Genomic DNA, 21,360 nt, shown 5'->3' on the forward strand with positions numbered 1-21,360 from the left:
CAGTGTAATTAAAGCTATCCATCACTCAGCGAGCAGGAGCCCAAACTTGATGAACTTTCCACTGAGATTTTTTTTTCCTCTTCATTCATGAGAAGAAAAACCACCACTTTGTGCGGCTGCAGGAGACACGAAGAAGTGTGGGAAGGAGCAAGGACTCGTCAGGTCCAGTTGCGATGGACTCAGGCTGACGGAGCTGGCGAAAACAACGTGAAACTTCCTCAGAAGCTCGTAAGCAGCTTGTCAAACTCTTCTTCCTATTGTTTTTTTCCCTGTCTTCTCAAACAGCACCGACTGAATCCCAAGTCCTTAGGTTTCCACCAGGAAAAGCCACCGTGAGGGGCTGGGAAGCACTTGCTGCTCTGCTGGAGAAGCCGAGGTGCTGCAGACCCCGAGGTGCTGCAGACCCCGACCCCTTCTTCTGCCCTGCCAGGAGGTGCCGGGCTCTGGACCTGAGCAGAGCTCAGACCTGCTCCAGGCTGATGCCTGCAGTGAGCAGAGCATTGGGCAGCAGCTGGATGGGAGAAAAGCAAAGGGAAAGGTGTAAATTAAAGAGCACCAAGGAGCATCCCCGCAGCACCACTGCCCCATGCTGCCGAGCCCCCTGGGGCAGGCAGAGCTCACCCAAGGGTGCCCAGCACGAGCTGGGGGCTGCGGGGAGCCCTCTCCCACACTGCTCCGCATTGAGGGTCCCCAGAGGCACCGCGGGGCTGTCAGAAGCAAATCAACGCCTGTAACTTTTGGCAGAGGAGCAGCGAGTGGGAGAGGACACCGAGACAACGTTTCCATGGCTACAAAGGGATTATTTAATTACAGCGCCGCAGAAGCACGCGGGGAAAGTTCCTTAAACTCTGATCCGAGCAACCTTTTCAATGAGCTCGGCTTTCCTGCTCTAAGAACCTCATTAGCATCTTACGAGGACAAGCTGTGTCGGGGCACAGCCGATCAGATGGCTGTCCGAGGGAGCATCAGACCTGCTCCCTGCATACCTGGCTCCTGCTGCCTTATTGCTGCCCCCGTGTTCTGCGCTAGACTCCTGAGGGAGGTGATGAAAAGGATGGGCTGCCTCCTTCGGGAAGCAAGAGAGAGTGGAAAGACAGCAAATGTCTCAGAGCAGGGCTTAATGAAGCTGAAAAATCATCCTGGTTCCAGAGGTTCCTCCATCTACCCCAGCCAGCAGGACTCAGGCTTGCAGCAGCCCTGTGTCCTGCAGACAAACACCTTCCTGTGGTTCACCACAACCCTCATTAATCATTGTGTCAGCATGAAACACCTGAGCAAGATTTGTCGGGATAACAACGTGCCAGGCAGAGATCACATCCCCTCTCCCAGGGAAGCACGGCACCATATAAACTGGTTGGGGTGCTGAAGCTGGGGGTCTCCACAGAGAAAACCAGGCTACACTGTAATACACCCACATGGCTTCTCCCCTGGACAACCACCATTCCTCGAGGGCTTTGCATTTGTGTTCTTGACTGCGAAGAAATTCAAGGGGGGTCCTGGAAGTGCTGCAGGGCTCCCTCCATCCGCGCCGTGCGGGCAGCAGAGCCCCAGGGGTGCCCAAGCAACCGAAACCCCCCCCAGCCTCGTGGTCTGCAGGACCGAGCCGCTGGCACCCAGCCGGCCAGGAGCACATCGCCTCTCCCCAGGGCGCCCCGCTTGGACCCAGGGCACTGCTGTCCTCAGAAGTGGCTTTCTTGGAGCGTTGGCACTGGCTTCTGACAAATGGCAAGTTGCACAGCAAGACCACCCTGCCAACAGGAACTTTTCTTTGTGCAGCCCTGATAAGCCCGAGCCTCCCGGGAACTAATTAATAAGGATAAAAGGAGAACGCTTTCCAAAATTTCTGGGCTCAGGTGGGGATCAATCCAACACTGTAAACTTTTATCTCGCATCAGTTCACGGCCCCCGTGCTCAGCGCTTTGCCTTGCTGCCATGTAACTCGCAGCACACTCCCTGCAGCCATTTAAAAGTTTTAACAGAAGCTTAGAAAATTAATTAAGGTGAATAATTATACAACATACACTCCTTTCCCTCTCTATTTTGCAAGCAAGTGACAAAAATAGAATTCTGAATAATTCTGGAGTTATAACCAATGTAACGAGCTGTTCGACGAACACTTGCAAGTGGGCTGCACTTATTAAATTACTGTTTCAGACAGAAGATAGTCAGGGAGTCATTAAGAGCGAGCGGCTTGATTCCCCAGGACCCTCATTAGCCTCGGACACCTCGCAGCTCGGGGCATGCACAGCACAGCCCCACTGCAGTGTCCCCAACGTGCCCTGACGATGGGGACGTGGGGACCTCGGCACCACGACCCCAGGTCCTGCTCCGGAGGAGCCCAGGGAGCGGTGACGGCTGTGGAAGCGAAGAGCAGAGGCTGCTTTTGGCCACAGCAGGCACACCGGTGGCTCAGCACAGGCAGGGGCATCTTGGCTCTCTTTGAGGAGAGAAATCTCCCGGTGAGCCAGGAGATTTCATTATTTCTTCTGTGCGCTGCTCTGCAGGGCTCTAGGCAGAAAAAATGCCAGGTTTTTGCTCGTCGGCTTCTATTGCATGCAAATTCAAGCAGAAAACGGCCGTGGTGCCCTTAGAGCTGAAACGGGAACAGCCAAACTGGAACCTGCTGCAAATATCTGCAGCACGAGGGACAGCAGGGACAGCAGGACCAGCGGCCATCCCCTGGGACCTGCTCCCAGCCCAACCCATAGGAATCCCGTGCTGATAGGCACCCACGGGAAGCTCCTGCACTTTATAACTCAGGACAAGCAACCTATGGGAAGGTTTTTAGTGAAGTTTTTCGAGCAGACACGCTAAAAGCCCTGTGCTGTGATAGCAACTGGGAGCAGGAAAACCCTGGAGGGGCTGGGGGAGCCTTGCTGGGAGCTCCCCGAGCGCTTCCAAGCGACGGCCTCGCTCCGAGCAGCTCCGCTCAGGTCTGGGGATGCTGCAGGCTTCAAAGCTGGTGTCAGCTCAGCGTGTGGCAGAGAAGGGAGCTCCGTGCTCCGAGGTGCAGCCATCTCGATCTGTTCTGAAAGACCGAGATCTCGGCGGTGTGTATCACAGGCGAGCTCCGTGCCTGCCGCCTGCGATTGCCTTCAGCCGTCTGTTTTTCCTCTCTCCCTATAAAAACCACATGCCAGACAGCAGAGGCCCCTTCCCCCAAGCTGCTAGCCTAGAACTCATGAATTCAGTTAAGTTGTTAAAAAGGATTGTGGCAGGCTAAGATAAAACAGAGGAGTTTAAGATGACAAACAGACTCCTAAATAGGATTAGAGTCTTAATGAAAACAGTAATGAATGGATGAGGCAACCAAATATTACCCATTAATATTAGACAGATAGATTAGATCCCTAGGCACTGCATTTAAAAACGACATGAAATTACTTCAATTACTCCGCATTGATAAATAACAAGGCCATATTTACTGCCGGAGCACATTTCTTCCGCCCTCCCCCACACTCACGTTGGCTTATCCTTCCCCAGAGGAGAGCAGACCACCGAGAGGCTGGAAAAAACGCATCAGGCTGGGAGCTTCCCCCCTCCCTCCCTTTGAGGAGGCCTCCAGCAGGCAGCATCTCCAGCACAAATACCCCAGGGCACCTGCTGCCCAGGACCAGGCCCTCAGCACCCCTATTTCTGTGCCGGAGCCGAGCAATCGCTTCCCATTCCCTCGAAGCCCGCTGCTCGCAGCATCCTTCCTGCACGGAGATGCGCTCCTGGTGCTTACAGCTGCTCAGCATCCCCCCTTCCACGTGGGGAAGGTGAGATTAACCTGATGAGCAGGCTCTTCTAATGAAGAGATCATAAATGGGTGATTCCTGAGTGCTCGGTGGCATTTACGTGCCAATGGTGAAAGGCAGCGCTGCTGAGGGTGGTGGCCACACGAGTCCCTCGTCCTCGCATCCCAGCCTCCAGCCCTTATGGAGCTGAGGCCGGCCATCAGCTTTCTGGGTTCAGGAAAGCCCCGGAGAGCAGGCTGCTGCTCAGAAAAGCTGCAAAGCCTCGTTTCCAGCCCTGCTGCCTTGGATTGCAAATTTCGGAGCCTGCCAGAGCTCAGCGCATGGATGGGAGGGAGCGGGGTGAGCAGGGCCCCTGCTCGCTGGGTGCTGTGCTCAGAGCTGGGTCACAGCCTGAGCTTGGCCAAAAAAAAACTCATTCAGCCTCATAACTCACCAGCAAATGAGACAAATATAGAATATCTCATTTTAGAGGTACGAAAGCCGCCTGCAGAAGGAGTGCAGAGCAAATTGCCAGCAGTATGCCAAGTGCAGAACCTGAGCCCAAACCCCAAACCTTGCTTTGGCCATCAGCTGCCTCCCCCGGGGCTCTCCCAGGGGAGCAGAGGAGGGGAACGACCCCGTCCTGCCCCTCGGGGTGCTCCACCACAGCTGGGAAATCCTGCTGTGCCCGTGTGTACCACACAGATATAAATCAGCTTCCCAGAAAGGCAACAAGCCCCAGCCGTGGTGCTTTCCCACCCTGAAACGAGGGGCACGGCAGCAGCAGAAAGCCGGAGGAAGGCGCAGAGCTCTTCCCACAGCCCAGGGGACGGGTGACCTTTCCAGCCCTCTACCTGTATAAATCTTATTTAATGAAATAAGGAGAAAAAAAAAAAAAAAAAAAGAATAAATGAAGGTTAAATCACTCCCTGCAGCAGATTTACATTGAAAACAAAGCCTGCTCAGACAGGGAGTAGTTTACACAACAGCCCCTTCACATTCCTGTCCCCAGGCTGGGGGTGCCTCCTGGCCAGCGAGCCCCAGGACGGGCGATGGGCGCCCCGGAGCCGCCGGCAGGCTGCCAGGAGAACATCGCTCATCCAGGGCTTGCTTGGACACACAATTAGGGCTTTCGGTAGGTCCCAGGTCATAGCACAGTGGTTTTTCACCCATCAAACCTTCCCCACAACATCCCCGTTCGGTGGGACCTGCCTTTAATTTTCGATGCCAGCACCACGCCTGCGCACCCCGCAGAGCAAACACCGCTGCTCGGGGCTCGGAAGCTCCCCGGGGAAAGCAGGAAAACCAACCAAGGGCCCCTGGTATTGAGACACAAGCTGCCATCGCTTTACAGCCAGAGAAAGTTAGGCAAAGAGTTTGGCTTTCATCTCTACCTGCGTTTCCTTGGGCTGCTGTTTTGCTACACGGGAGAAGCAGAATCAAAGAGCAGCTCAGGGGCTGCGGCACTGCTCTGACGGCAGGCGGAGGCAATTCAGGCTCCGAGCTTACAAAAACTTCAGGACTGCTGCATTAAATGTTCCCAGAGCTGCCCTGCTAAGTCACTTGTCCCCAGAAGCCATATCAGGTCCTGCTGTAAACAGCTCCTTTGACATCAGCTTCTCACTGTCCAGGTTCAGCACTCAGAACAGTGGCATTTTAGGTAAATAATGCCATGAAACGATTTCTGCTCCATCGGAGCCTGAGGAAGTTGTGCATACATTTCCATAAATCTCGCTGGCATCAGTGCAGGACCAGACCCGGCGGGCTGCGGGGGGATCCTGCCGACTGCCGCGGAGTTTACCGACAGAACAGCTCCGGGAGCAGCCGCGGGGCCGAGCGGGCTTGGACTGAAATCACAAAATAAAGTGGTTTGCAGCAAAAATGGTAGTGCTCGGCTTGCAGCAAGGCTGGAAGCAAGGGGGAAGGTCCTCAGAGCCCCCAAAATGAGGAACTGGATGCCACGGTCGGCCAGAAGCACTGACGGGAGCCCGGCAAGAGCCGGCCTCTGAGCAGGGAATGCCAAAAACCTGCGAGGGTGCACCAGGAGAAGCACTGCAGTGGCTCCCTATCACGTGAAAGAGACCATTCTCCCAGTGTTCCCAAGCAAGATTTACTCTCTGGCATTGTTTTCCAGCAGGGCTGGAGAAGAAAAGATCCCCCAGGAGGCAAACCCCAACCCATGCCAGGGCAGCGGAGGTGGACGGGAAGAGCTGCTCTGCTGGAAGCTGCAGGGGAGCAGCTGCTTGAAGGGCATTTCTCCACGGGGTCCTGGCAAGGGACAGGGTTAATAGGCCCACTCCATGCGTGACCTCTCTTCCCTCTCTCCGAGAGCTCCTAATTATCGAGCTAAAGGGAGAGGGGCAGCCCGTGGCACCAGGCAGACCCCGCTGCCTGCGCCTGCCCTTGCTGAGCCGATCGATCGCAGCCCGCCGGCCACGGGAAGCCTTCTCCCACGGGCAGAGGCTGGGGTCGGCAGGAAAGGCAGCTTCCCCCACCCCACCCACAGCCAGAGAGAGCTCATTGAGGCCAGAGCCACCCTGGAAAAAATGGGAGCATCAGCAGGTCCCTTCCTCCAAAAAGCAGGGTGGCTCGGGGAGCCATGAATAAATGATGCCGCTAATGATAAGATGCCTGCGCAGCCCAGCGCGGTGAGGGAGCAGAGCGATGACTCTATTTCTGATGCACCGGCTGCCTGACAATTGGCAAATGAACCTCTGCAGTTATCTGTTTCCCCTCTTTATTCTTTTCTCATAAAACTGGCAGGAACAGGGGTAGGAAAGAGGCGCTGGCGGCAGCTGTGTTCAGGATGAAAAATGAGCAGCACGCGGACGGGAGGCAGCTGGAGCCCCGAGCTCGCTGCTGAGCACCCCGGTACCCCCGGGCTCTGCTCACTCTGCTTATTTGGTTATTTCCCCATCTCGGTGGATCCTGAGCTTAACCCTTCCCTTGCTTCTTTGCTGCAGTAGGGCAGAGCAGCAAAACCCACGGGGTCCTGCTGCTGTGCCTGATAAGCACAGGCACCCGGCACAGCCCAAAGGGCAGCGCCGTACCCGTGTTTGTGCCCTACCCAGCAGCTCAAAGAGGGGCTGAAGCCCTGCAGGAACGGCCAACGCACGCACACAGAACAAACAGAGCACAGCTGCTCCCAGAAGCAGATGAAACATTGCCTGTGTTTTATAGAAGAGGGACGGGAGCTGGTGGAAGAGCTGCACAGTGGGGCACGGCGTGAGGGCTGCGCCCCTGGGTGCGCTCAGTGAACCTCCAGAGCTCCTCATCCACAACACGAGCAGCTGGAGGTCTCTGGGGCTCCGCAGGCATGGCCTGCACCAAGGGGCCCAGAAACATTTGGGGTACCCAGCACCGGGGCCAGTGTTGAGGTGCTGAGTACCTGTTCAGCACAGCACCCCACTCCTGCTGGCCACGGCCACGGCGCTGGAGCTCCTCTGACTCGCGGCTTTCCCCCATCCCTGTCCTGACAGCATCGCCCCTCGAGTGCCTGGCCACTTGCCACCCCTGGCACGCACGCAGACAAGGAGGCCACATTTTGTTTACCCTCCCTGCTCCGCAGAAAGCCCGGGGCTGCCCGGGGGACGTGTCTGGCCACCCACCTTGAAAGGGCTCCCACGTGGCCAGCTGGCCGCGGCGCAGCGGGGTGGGCAGCCCCGCATCTGCCCGCTCCCAACAGACCCGGGCGCTGTGCTCCGCCACAATGCGCCCTTTGTTCCCAGCCCTGGCGCGTCCTCGGGTGTCAATGACACTGGGAAGGTCTGACTGGCCCTTTCTGTTTGTTTTCTTGGCACACGCGAGCATCGTTTAAATAGCCCAACCTCAGCTCTGCCCCGCACCTCGCGTGTGACCGATATTAGTATTCAGCAGCAGCCTGGCCTGGAGAATGGGCCAAGCGGGGAAGGACGGCTCCCAGCCCCTGCAGCTCCCAGCCCCTGCAGCTCCTGCGGGTCCCCTCGGCACCTCCCTGCCTGGCCGGGTCCCAAGAGAGCCCTGCACGTCCCAGGCTAAAGGATCCTGGCCAGGAGGGCTGTGGTGTGGGGATGTCCCCGTGCAGGTGGGCGCCTTGGGACGCTGCTTTCCCTTGGGGACGCTGCACCCTGGGCTGGGCCAGAGGCTTTGCTGCAGCCCCAGAGCCCCGTTGCATCCCCCCAGCCCCTCTATGTTGGCTCCTGTCCATAGGGTCACGAAAGACTTCAGCACACTGCAGCACTCACACACCACCAGCCCTCGATTCCCCCTCCCGTGAGCCATCTCAGGGTTCTCCACTTGTTTAAACACACCAGAAACCTGCGAGGGAATTCACAGGCATGACCGGCGTGTGTAATTGCATAGAGCCTGGAAAATCCAAAGCATTTGAATGCCCTAAGTAGCTTTAAAGGTCACGGAGTCGTATCATTACTGTTTTCACAGCCTGACCGTGGTCCTACTGCTCGTTTGCTCCAGAAACACGCCGTAACCTCGGCGGCTTTTTGCTAAGTGCTGCTCTCTAACTGCATTGTGCTGTCCTTGCCAGTCAATTTTCTGCTACTCTATCACTTTCCCATTTGTATATCATTACGTACGGCTGTCAAAAATATAATTTAAGAACCTGACCACCAGCGTGAGAAATGAACCCTCCTAAATATATCCCAAACTCTCCAGTTCTGAAAGAAAATGAGCTTTAAGCCCTTTCCCCAAAGAAGAGAACCACTGTCCCATGGCAGGCACACAGGCAAGGCCTTTGATCACTGCAATGGGCTGGTGACGAAGGAGCACGATAAAGCCCCAAAGAACATCTCAGGAGCTGACACAGCATCAGGAGGGAAGAAACAAGGAGCTGCCACAAGGCAAAAAGGGGACACGAGGACAGGTCCCCCTCCCCGTGCCATTCACCAGCTGGCTCAGCGCAGGCTCGTGCTCTCCCAGACACCAAGGAAAGCACCGAGTCCTCTCCGGGTGACAAGGACACACCAACACGGGAACAGGAGGGCTTGCCCTTTCGCAGCAAATTGCAAGAAAATTTGTATCATTACAGCACAGTTATATGACCATTGCACAGCACTCATTTCTTCCTCCTGGAACAGAAAGCGTCGCCAAGGACCTGGAGCTCCATCACAGACACTAACCAGCAGATGCAGCCAGCACTGCTGCTGCTTCCATTTTTTGGAGGCTTTTCCATGAGTGACTGAGCATCTCCTCTGCCTCCTCCTTCCCACTCTTCCCTCTGCTGGCAGCTTTGGATGCCCAAAAATGAGTGGGAGAACCTTACTGAGCTGGAGGCAGAGCGGGGAGCCACGGGCACTGCCAGCACCGCAGCACGAAGCCGCCCCAGGGGCTTTATGTGAAAAGTTTGTGTGAAATGCTGGAACGCCGGCAGCTGCAGCACGGAGACATCGCCACAACTGCCCCTGACAGCTCTGGCTGCTCCGATTTCTTCCAGCATCCTTGGAAGCTCGGGGGCAAATTTGCCGCTGGTGTAATGCTTCAGCTCATTTCGAGAGATCTGTGCCGAGCCTAGATTTGGCCCTGCATATTTTACTCCTGAGCCCAGCAATCAGCAGTGGAAATAATTTGCTGTGTGGCTGCTCTGATGTTGCCATCGTTTGTGCGTATCAAAATGACAAAGACATCAGGCCCTCAAAGTCCGATTGAAGAATAATTGGAAATCCAAAGTGGCACTAAATGTTATTTTCTAAATAAAATGCATTCAATTACAGAACATTGAGGCCATAAAGCATTTAAAAAGCTTAGTTAGAGCAGGAAAAAAACACAAGTATTCAAACCTTCAGAGACTTCATTATATGCACAGGATCCCCTCTATTCTTTGGGACAGGCAGGAGATAAAGAGAATGCAAAACAATGCAAATACTTCCAGCAGCCTGCGCTCTCCCAGAAGGGCCTGGATGCTTTCTCACTCGCCGGTTTTCATCTCAGCTGTTGCGTACAGCTTCCCCTGCTGCACACTGAGGGCTGTGTTCTCACACTTCCATGACAGACAGGCCCAGCTGACTTTGCTTCCACCAGCACCTTTTGTTGCAGGAGCGAATTTCCCAGCTTGCATTCACGTTCAGCAAGTTTATTCCATTAAAGCGAGCGCTCGTTCCTGAAATGCTGATGGCCTCCCGTGTTCTGCTGGCTCCTCTGCCATCCTGTGTCTGGCCACAGCAACACAGTCCTGCAGCAGCTCCCTTCGTGTGCTGCCCAAACGCCCGAGGAGCTCAGGTTGAAGCAGGGATGTCCCTGGCACCAGGCGCTGCCCTCCAGCCTCGCAGGCTTGGCCAGGTCTTTGTTCTGCACAGCAGAAACCAGCGGACGCTTGGAGGACGCACAGCACGGTGAGCGGAGAGGGGAGAAAGATCCCCTGCACTGGGCAAGGAAGAGAGATGAACCCAGAAAAAGCAGGGGACAGAGAACGTATTCCTGCTTCATCGTCTGCAGCGAGATGCTGCAGGAAGAGGGCAGGTTGCAGAGACGGGCTCTGATTCAGGGGATCAGAGATCTCCACCAGCACCCCATGGCAGCGTGCCCCGGGGGCTCCAAATCAGCCCTGGAGCTGCAGGGCAGGGACACGGCGGCACACGCAGCACGGATCCCGGAGATGGAGCCTGCGTTACGCGAGCTCTGCTCTCTCTTTATATTAATAACACCAATAACACAACAGATGCACTCCAAACTTGAGCAAACAACATAATGGCCATCAAGCAGAAGGGACAAAGGCCATCGTATTTCACGCGGCAGGAGCTGGTAAACCCTCGCTTCGAGCAGGGAAGTCGCAGCCAAACAAACATGACCCCAAGTGGAATCTATGGCTCTGGCAGGCACAGCCTCAGCCTGCACAAACAGGGAAAGATGAGATGCATTTATCTCAGATACTTCGTTTCAACAGCTTTCCTTAGCAGCTCCGCTCCCCTGAATTAATACATATTGCCGAGCAGGCTGCGGAGCGGGCTCGCAGTGGGGGAGATATAATTATTTACACGCCTGCTCCCCGCTTCCGTATGAGGATTAAAGACCAGGTGAGATTTCTTTGCACACTAGCTTTTATTTTATTTTTATTATTATTTTTTTTTCCTTACGAGGAGATAATTGTCACTGGAAATCACTCAGGTGCAGATGCAACAAATTGCTGACCCGCGGCTGATCTCGGAGAGCCGCGACAGCATCTCACCTCCACCAATAAATACACAGCCGCGCAATGGGGGAGAGGGGAAAACAGCCTACACAGAGCCGAAGATGGATTTATTCCAGCCTCTGCTATAAGGCTGAAGGCTGGGAAGCCAAATCCCTCTCTCCCAGGGTTTCATTAGCTGGGAATGGCTTTCTAACGAGATTTACACAATCTTGCCCGGAGCCTACACATTTTGCTCTGCACCCAGAGACAATAACAACAGGGAGCTAAGGAGGTGCCTTCTTTTTCTCTGGTCACCCATAATTCAGGACTGTTACACTGCTGCCATCAATGTGATTACACAGAGTGCAAAAATAAAATCAGAACGTGCCCTTCTATAGCATTAAGTCTCCAATTTCAACTGACCCAAGCCAGGAAAATTTATAGTTATGGGGACCACGCTCAGTCCATTAAGGGAGGAGAGAAAATTGCCAGCTGGGATCCCGATGACATCCTCACCTCTCCTAGCAGCACGGCGCCAGGCACAGGAGGGCTGTGGGGCGCCCAGACACTGCTCTCCTCCTGCCAAAACCTGCTGCTGGAATGGGATTTCTCTGCACTTGGATGGGGGCAGCCGAGCTGAGCCCCACTGCACCTCTGGAAGCACAGAAAGCCCTAAGCTCACCCCCCCCCCATTATGTGCTTGAAGGATCAAAGCCTTTTTCTGGAGCTGGGTGCAGCTTTCTGGAGTGGGATACCCTTTTCCGACCCATTCCCATACCAGGTTTAAACCCCAGCCCCCTGATGTCCAGCTTTGCAGCAATGCTTCTCCCAGGATCCAACTGCCCCTTGCCTTTACCCTGCTGGGGACTGAGCTGAGCTGCCCAGGCAGGGCCACGCAGGCTGAAAGCAAAAGCCCTGAACTGGGAGACTCCAGTTTGCCTTTGGCTAACAACTGGAGCTCGCCCTCTCCTCTCCGCAGTCGCAGGAGTGCTGCTTCTGGCACAGTTTCTCCAATAATGCCATTCCAGCGTGGTCAGCTCTTTTTAAATGGAAAGGGTTTAAGCAAATTCTTTTTGTGGGCAGGATGTCTGCTTGCTCACACAAAGGCCCAGCCACACGAGGAGGAGTTATATTTTAACACCCATCCTCCCCTTGGATACCTTCCCCCCAAAATAATAATAAAAAAAAACCACTTATCACCATGTTCTTACGGAGATATTAATAGCAGCCAAGACACTGACAGTTGCCTGCCTGTGAGTCACTTCTTAAAGGGCTGGGGAAAAGCCTGCAACTGGGGCTGGTTGGGAGACAATGGAAATATCATCCACGAGCTGCAGCACTGAACACCACGCTCACCGTAGCAGAGGAGATATGAGATGCTCACATGTGTGCAGTGTGTATCCCATGCAGCTGGGGCTACCCCCGGTGACTTGAAGCTCTTTTCAAGCTGCAGAACCCAGCCCCTACGTGGACAAGTGGCAAGAGAAGAAGCTGACAGCAGGGCAGGCTGCAAGCCCCCACGGAGTTTCAGCATTTTTTGGCTTTGGCCGTGCTGTGCTATCACACTTGCTTGTTATTTCTATCACCATCGTGAGTCCAAAGCACCGAGCAGAAGTGCTGGGTGTGCTGCTGACAGAGCACGAGGCAGGTCCCTGCCTCCAGCAGGCTGCTGCCCCACGGAGCCTGCACACCCTTGCACCCACCTCAGCTGCTAACAGGCCCCAAGGCTTGGGTCTCGTTTCTGTGCTCCTTCTACTGCTATGACCTTCATATTCCTCTGAGATGAGATTCCAAGAGGTCTTCTAACATTATTTTGGAAGCACCTCAGATGCTTTGATGGCCTGGTCACCACCAGGCTCCTCTGTGCTCATCCCGTCCAGCCCCTGCGATGCGCTCACAGCGCTCCAGCTCTGTGCACTCGACTCCACTGCCACTTGAAAGGAAAGATGAATACTAATTAAGCAGCCATAAGGGCACCGAGCAGACAAATATGTGTTGCAAGAGAAACTGGGTAGACACTCTCTGAAGTGGAGCCAGAGAGAAGGGGAGGGAATGTGTCATTGTTTTTGGTGGCAGAACTTCAGAATAGCGTTCATCGCTTTAAATATGTGCATAAACCAAACCAAAACCAGCTCTATATGAGCGTGCTGGACGTCCCTTACTGCCCTAAAGCCTTCCTCCTCCTGCACTGTGATGTACGTGGCCGCCCTGCCCTCGGTGCTTTGTGCACAGGGTTTCACTGCACCCGCAGGCTGGGCACCGCGCGATTTCCATGCCAGCTTCCAGCACGCTGCGAGGTGCCCGTGCCAGCTCCTCGGCAACTGAGCAGCCCTCTGGGCTGCAGTCCTCAGGCTGCGAGGGGAGCTGGAATCCAAGCACGATCTTTTCCTGCCACCTCTTCAATTAAAAACCCACAAACCCTCCCATTTTTGCCCGAAGATGGGCAGTGACAGGAAGCAGACTGGGTTATGGAGTAGCCTTGCCTTCCTGGTCAGCCCAAAAAAGAGTTCACGCCTGGAATGTTAATGGGTTCTTGTTGATCCCCAGGGAGCAGCTTGGCACCAAGAGGCACACCAAGCCTTGGTTGAAACTCAGAAGGCTGCCACAGATGGATCCAGCTGCTGCTCAGCCAAGCCTGAAAATGCTGCCGGTCCCTGCCCCTCACAGCTGTGGCACAGGACGGGGACCCTGATCCCAGCGCTCAGGAGCCAGCTGGTGGTGCAGCACCACGGCCTCAGCACCGACATTGCTCGTGTTGATGAAGACTCCGTAAGCTCTCCATCACTTCAGGCCATGACTGGAGCCTTCTCTTCCTAAATCCAGCTCCCTGTGACTATGGAGTGCAGAACTTCTCCGTGATGAAATGAAGGACGGTGCTTTGGTGTGGGAGCGGGGAGGTTTCAGTCCAATCTCTTCCTACGCCGTATATTTCCTGGGTGACTTCGGGTAGGTCACGCAGCCTCTCTGTGCTTCAATTCCTCATCTCAGACGTGGTATTGCTGCTCTGTCTCATAGGGCTTTGGGGAGGAGAAATCTGTTAGCAGACAGCGAAACGTTCAGCCGCTGCTGCTTGCTGCAGGGCAGCCGGTGAAAATTCAGCAGCCGTGATAACTGCGCAGACAGGTGGGCACAGAGGGAAGAGACAGGGCGATCAGCAGCCTCACAATGCAAGAAGCTCTTCCTAAGCTTCACTGTACTAAAAATGAATTATTTTGCACCCTCACAGAAACCCTTGGGCCCCACTGTTGGGAGTCCAGCAGCGGGCACCCGCGGTGCTCCCCCTGCTCCCAGCCCCGGGGCGGGGAGAGCCGGCGTGTTTAGTCTGCCGGGCACATTCCTGCACACTGCTAAAATAAATAGAGGATTATTAATGGAGCTTCTTTTCCTCACTAGCGTCGCCCAGAAATGCCAGAGCTATCGCACGGCTCCGCAGTGCAGGGCCAGGTCGCAGCAGCCGTGGGGCAGGGGGGCTCCGGCTTCAGGCAGCCCCATCCAGGAGCTGGGGGGGAGCTTCCAGCCCCCCCAGGAGAAAGGGGACCCACAGCTGAGGGGCTCAGGACCCTCCCTGGGGATGCTGACCCAGCCCAGCCTCCGGAAAAAGGCTTCCAGCGAAGCCCCCGCACCCTCCTCCGCACACAGGTTCTGGCGCGCTCCAGAAAAATCTCAACATCTTCACCACAGCAAAGTTTTTCCCTGTCAAAATGTTTCCCCTGGAAGAGGAAGGAGGAGGGAAAGGCAGAAGAAAACCCACAAACAGTTGTTTTTCTGCTTTGCAACCAGCCTGAACTTTTATATTTAGTCCCAGCTTGAAACACATCACAGCCATTTCCCCCGGGGCAGAGCCATGGTTTCCAAGCTATCTGGAATCTGCAGAAATTCTTTTTTTTTTTCTTCCCCCTGAACATTTCCAAACTTTTCAAATAGTTTGGTGGGAATTTGGTTTTCAAGCTGCATACTTGTTTGTGCCATGGTGCCAGCCGGACTGGCCCAAGGATCCCACTAGGTCGGCGCATTCAGAGGTTTGGGCTGGAACCCAGTCTGCATTTTTCAGCCCTGCTCATTTTGGTGTTATTGCAGGAAACCATGTTTATAGCTGCGTTTCCCCCCTCTGATCTGAAACAAAAAAATGACAAGTGCTGTAATTGGACTGTAATCCTGAGCTGGCCAAAACCCAGCCGACCTGATTTCGCAGAACTTTTCAGAACCTTGAAAGCAAGAAAAAAAGAAAAAAAAAAAGGCCAAAGATGCTTGGGTTAGGAGCCGGGTTGGACCTGAACTCTCTTTAAATCCTTCTGTCCCTCGAGCCACGGGGCTCAGGGTGAGGCTCAAGGAGGAGCCCGGAGCCAAGCGTGGTGCGCTGGGGGCAGCTCTGCCTCTCACCAAGGGGGTCCCTGATCCTGCCCAGCGCCAAGCAGTGCTTCTGCAGCGTGTGTCCATGGCAGTACTGTGTGACCAGTGTCCTTCCTGGCACCGTCCTCGCTCTGAGCTCATCGGAAGAGGATTTGGAGGGGCGAGCACATCGCCCACGCTCCCTTCCTGCAAACTTCAGGATAACGCGGCGACGCTCTGCACTGCGGCCCTTTTTCCATTTCACCCTTGGCTGGATCATTTTATGCATCTATTCCCTGTGCTAATTCAAACTAATTAAAGTATAAAATAGAATAATTTGTGCGATTTCAGCGCTCCCCTCGCCATATTGTGAGTTATGTTTCCTTTTTGTCAGCGCCCGGTGTGAACAATTCCCCTCCTTGCCGGCTGAACAGGCGCCAAACTCATTTGCTGAAGACCAACTACTGCAGGAGCCAAGGAAGGGAGGGGGGGAAGCAAAGACTTCTAAAAAGCTCTGATAGAAAGAAGAGGAATCGGAGGTTTACTGGTAAATTTCATAGCCGAGCACTTTCTGAAATGGGCAGAAATTATGGATTTCTCCTTCTAGTGATTTTCTGTCTCGGGAACGCAATTCTCTCCCTTCTCTCATTACTCCTGTTAAGGAGACCCGCGTCTGCCTGTCCAAACACGCAGATTCAGCAGCCTGCTGAAGAAGACACAAGTCCAAAGAGCACCAGGCACCGCCAGGGTCCCCACTTGCAGTGGCCGGAGCAGTCCCGAGCAGGTCTGACCGTGCCCTGCAGAGCCCTTGCCAGAATCTGGCCCTGCTGAAGTCACCCGAGTCCAAAAGGGGGCAAAAAAAGAAATCCAACAGCTCAGCACAGCCCATGAATTGCTCAGTCTGGTCCACAAACATCACCACCACGCACAGAGATGCACCAGAAATCCCAGCTTGCTTTTCAGATGGGAAGGTTTGACATTCACCTGTTGGTCACCTGCCTGTCCCACACCACAAAGCCACGGGGATGTGCAGAAACCAAAGGCACAGCAAGGCAATTGACGGGGTTGTTCCTCACCCCATTTGTCCCCTTACAAATGCCTGATGCACTGGGGCTCTGAGGAGGAGGACTGGTGTTTCTGTGGCTGCGTACGTGCACGCAGGGAAGTTCTGGAAGTATTTCAGGACTGGGGTTGCCTGTCTGAAAATTAAACAATAGGGCTGCGGATTAGGAGGAATTGGAAAGGGAAGCAAATACATGGGAACCCTGTGGCTGTGACTGGCAGGGGAAAAAATAGACTAATACAAAGCAAAAACAACACAAACTAATCCTGAGAGCAAACCTAGCAAGCACTTGAAAGGCACAATGACGTGAGCAGTGTCTGAAACACATCTCATTTACAAAACCAAACCCACTGACCCCAATGGTGAATTTTTACATTGGGGTGTTTTTTTACTGCATCTTTCGGGAAGGCTTACCTTCCAAGCATCTGTTACTCCAAAGACCTCTGCACCCTTGAAATCCTGGGCGTTTGGTGCTTGCACATAAACCTCAGAGGGCTCCAGGGTATTTCTGGGGCCAGGCACCAATGTCAGAGCTGTCGGCACGGCAGGCTGCCAGCAGGGCAGGGAACGGAGGCAGCACACTGCCCCACCTGCCTGGGCTGGGGCTTTGGGGTCAACTGCCATTAATTAGAGCATCCTTCTTGCCGTGGGTATGGTTAATGACCGCAGACACGTTTTTACCTGAATTGCTTAATTACTGCTAACTGAGCACAGGGAGGCAAGTGGCAAGAAGCCTGCATCAACTCCTGTGTTTTAGGACAGCGAGGCACGAGCAGGTGCTGCAAACCCCTCCGTGATGCTCCTCAGGGCCAGCAGCAGCAAGGACCACGATGCTCGCCCTTCTTGCCATGGCATGAGGGGAATCTTTAGGGGCCAGCATTAATCTTTGCCATGTCTCACCGAGCGAGAGGCAGAAGCACCGCTCTGCTCACAGCTCTCTGCCCCAGGGGCTCTGCACAGCACCCAACAGGAGTATCGGCATCACAGCAGCCAGGAGGAATCACCCGGGTTCTTGCTCGAAATCAACAGAAAGTCAGCCCAAATCCTCCTTGTCTGTCCCCAAAAAGCAGAGCCCGAGGGCAGCGCTGCTGGGGCCGGGCAGATGAGGGGCAGCCCTCGGGCACGGAGATCGTGGGGTGCCCGATGCCCAACTGCATCCACTGGGGAGCCAAGGATGGGTGGACGGATGGATAGGTGGATGGATGGATGGGTGGATGCTCCTGCATCTCTCAGGCTGCTCTGCTAATTGACTTTACCTGCATTTCAGTGGGTGATTAGCTCCTATTATCTCTACCATGGGAGCGGTGAGGTTCCCAGTCACGGAGCAGGATGCTGCTCTGTTACCTAGCGTGTAAAAGCGGAATGAAATCATCCCCCCGTGGCAGAATTAATCGCTGAAGTAGCTGCAGATGAGCTCAGAGCCATGCTTCGGAGGTGATGAAACTCACAAGGATTTTGGGGGCTGCTTACAGAAGATGCGTTTTGCATTTGCAATGCTGCGGCCACGTGCCTAATTAGGGAGGTGCTGCTTCACCCGGCGGGGAACAGAGATGCATCCCGTGACCTCAGAGCCTTATCAAAGGGATTTACGTGATGAGAACAAACAAGTTAGAGAGCATTACATTAGCTGGGAAAAAAATAATAAAAAATAAAAAAAGAAAAGGTGCTGGAAAATGAAGAAGGAAAAACATGTTGTAGTGCAGGCATGTCTGCAGGTAGGAAAAAAGCAGTGACGGCCCCCAGGGGTGGCTCCCCCACATCTGAAGGCACCTGGGAACACCTCCACCGGGTCCTGCACCCAGAGCCGGGCAGCTCAGCTGCCAGGAGAGCCCACGGTCAGCATCTGCAGCTCTGAATTCAGGAAGGGGAGAGACCTGGCCTGGCCACACTCCTCTCTACTGGCGCAGAGACACTCCTTCCAGCAAGTCCTGCGGTATTTTTATCCCACGGTTTTATATTTCGTGTTTATAGCCCTTGATTAGGTGGTGAAATCTTCTGGAGACGGCAATTCCTGCCCCGATGCCTGCCGTGCTTTTGATTGAGCCTCCGCTCGCTCCCAGATTAAAAATAACAAAATTCGCTCTTCTATCAAGAGCTGCAAAAATCTTTGGCCCCGGTTCCTCTGTCGCTTATATAATCCGTGTGCTGAAGTGGGCCCACCGCTTCCAACAGGGTTAACTCGCGACTGCTGAAGGTGTACGTGGGAGCGAAACCAAACCTCCTGCACATGAAACCAGCGCTGCGACAGCTTGAACTTGTGCAGACGGCAGAGATGGAGTGAAAAGGGGCTGCAGCCTCCGAGTCTTAAAATTGCACTTGTCCTGCGGACCTTATTTAATTGAAGTGGGCTGAGATTTCCTACATTAAAAATCCCCACCGCCTTCCTCACGCACTGACAATGAATGCTTCGGGACTGAATTACAGAGCCGCTTTGTCTGAACACAAGCAGTATTTCTCAGAAAGCAAGGAAACTGAGAGGTTTTTCTGCCCAGGCAGGGGTGGTTGGGGTGGGCTCTGCGGCACCGAAATGAGAACATTTTTAACCCGGGGGCTCCCCACAGCACCCACGGCTGCTGCACCCCAGGGACACCACACAGCACCCCCAACACCTCCCAGTGCCTCCCAGCAGCTGCCGATCCTATTCCAGTCCCAGCACCCCCAGAGCCATGCTAATGCCACACATCTCCCACCCAGCAGCACCTCGCCCTGTTCGAGCCTCGCGCAGCTTGTGGGCAGAAATGGTGTTTGCCTGCTAGAGCAATGCCGAGAAATGGATTTCTGTTTTAAATAGCCAGGGTCAGAATCGCATTTCTTTTGCCACAAGAGCTATTGGAAGCCAGGTGCAGTGGGAAGAGAGCCTGTAAAAGCTCCTAATGAGCACTCTTAAATCATGTGGTTAAAGGACTCGGAATAAGTGGCTGGAAGCAAAGTTTCTTTATCCTCCTCTCCCCCGGACTGGGCTGTGCAACTGTTGCTTCTGTGCTTTGTGGGAGTGAAATCAAATGTCAAATATTCTGCTTTGGAAGAAGTTGGCAATGAAACATGAAAGGCTCATGGAGAGCTCAAAAGGACTGCGGATAAATTGGAGAGAAGCACAGACAGGGCTGGGACAGGAGCCAGGGGGAGTGTGGCAGGACTGAGCACACAACCAGAGCTCCAGATTTTAGGATAAAGCAACCGCTTTCCCCAGCACAAAGCTGATCCTAGCTGGTGCTAGCATGGAAGGAAGACGGGCGTGATACAGAAATGACACGTATGCTTTGTGCTGGGAAGCATCTGCCTGCACATCACAGCCCGTTGTGTGCCCGTGCACAATCGCTGTCCACACAGAGCATCACATCCCTGCTGCCAAACACCCCACAGACACACAGAGCTCGGGACCCGCTACTGAGGGGAGCACGTTGCCTTGCTGAATCTCACAAAAATATACAGTTTGTTAAAGATATGTTTTGCCCCAGGCATATATCCTATTTCTTTCCCAGCAGATACTCAAAACGACAGGCTCTGGACAATCCTCCCCCACCACGGGAATGCGCCGCAGCGCTACGAACAGCTGCTCTGCGTGTCATTCTGCTGTGGCAGAATTTCATTTTATTCCAGATTTCAAGCCTCCACAAGACATTTTTGCTGTGTATTTTCAGTCCTTCTACGGGCACTTCCCACTCTTTACAGCCTCAGATCTCACAATCCGGCGGACCTGTCTCCTTTTCTCGGGGCTGACCCCTTTTCAGTCACCGCGCTCCTTTACCACGTAGCACTTAGGAAAAAAAAATACATTCCCCCCTCTATTTTGCTGAACAATCACATTGCCGGGAGTAGGGCGGTGAGGGTCACGGGAGCTGACAAAATCCATATGTAACAGCGTGCTGGGGTTTCTGGAGGCAAAGCTCACAGCTCCACGAGGGCAAAGGGCTGGGGACCGAGAGCACCAGCCCCGTGCCAGGAGCCTCACCCCGGGCACAGCCATGCCAGGGCCGTGGCTTGAGGTGGAACTGGTGTTCCAGGAGTATTCTCTTCTTTGCTAACTCTCTTCACATCTTTTTGTTTAACAATTACACAAATTAGCACTTTGGTGAATATTAAGATTCTCACGCCTCATAAAAGATGAGCTGGAGGTGCTCCCGCTGGATTTTCCTCAGGAACTGTTTCGGATGCGTGTTGGATCGCCTCCTCCCTGGTACGAGCACCAGGAGTACGTGGCTCCTGGAGAAAACGACCACGTTAATGTCTTAATCAAGTCTTGATTTCAAAGTTTGCAGAGATCCTCGTTTTCACCACCTAATCCAAGCTCAAGCTGGGGTGGGATCCTAAATGTGTGCCTGTTTGTGGCAGCTTCTATCACTGGGCTGCTAATAACAAGCCTATTATGTCTTCTGTAACCACAGGAATTCACCCAGTTCAGTCTTTTAGCAGGGAGAAGATTCTGCACTCTTCTGAAGTGCTCATTCCCTGGCTTTAAGTCACTTTATAGCCAAAGAAAATATTTGCCTTTTTGTTCTGCTTTGCTACAGGTTGGTAAAACAGCTTTGCTAGCTTTGGAGGAGCAGCAAGGCCCCTGCTTGCTCCCTGCCTCCACCAGCAGGTCCCAGAGCTCTTCCCACTGCTGCCTCCCCTCACATCCCCCTCGGGGCAGGATGAGGGAGCACAGGTATCTGTGTGCTACCCACCAGCAGCTGAGGAAGCTCCCAGTGGCCAGGGGGTTAACCCACCACAACGCTTTAACGGCATCCAGACAGCTTCGGATGTCACCCTTCTCTGTCTCCACCACCCACAAGGCACCAGCCCCATTAATCTGAATTACACAGCTGTGAGTAATGGCCAATAAAACGCTCAGCAGCCAGTGAACCCAAAAGTCTGGCTCAGTGCTCGGGACTCCTCACGTTTGCCTGTCTCGGAGAAGAAACCAGAAGACCCCAGATCTGCTGCAGCTGAGGCCCCGCGTTATTTACATTGGGCCGGCTCCCTCAGCAGCAGGCTCCCGTGCACTGCTGGCCATAAATTTCCATCATAATCATTTTGGTTTTGCTTTCCGCAGCCTGGTCCCTCTCTGCGGAGCAGCAGTTTATCCTGCTCATAAACAAGCTCAGAGGAGGGGCTGCGGGGACGAGGCCCAGAGACACCAGCACAGCCACCCAGCTGCAGCCTCCTCC

At 54.2% G+C, this 21,360-nt stretch overlaps 1 protein-coding gene across 1 annotated transcript in view; it reads right to left on the bottom strand.

Moving 5' to 3' along the window:
* Positions 1–21,360, bottom strand: part of PLXNA2 (plexin A2) — a 147,996-nt gene that overhangs the window by 63,447 nt on the left and 63,189 nt on the right. The window lies entirely within an intron of this gene.

Source organism: Aythya marila (assembly GCF_965140915.1).
Source record: "Aythya marila genome assembly, chromosome: 24".
Classification (NCBI taxonomy): Eukaryota; Metazoa; Chordata; class Aves; order Anseriformes; family Anatidae; genus Aythya; species Aythya marila.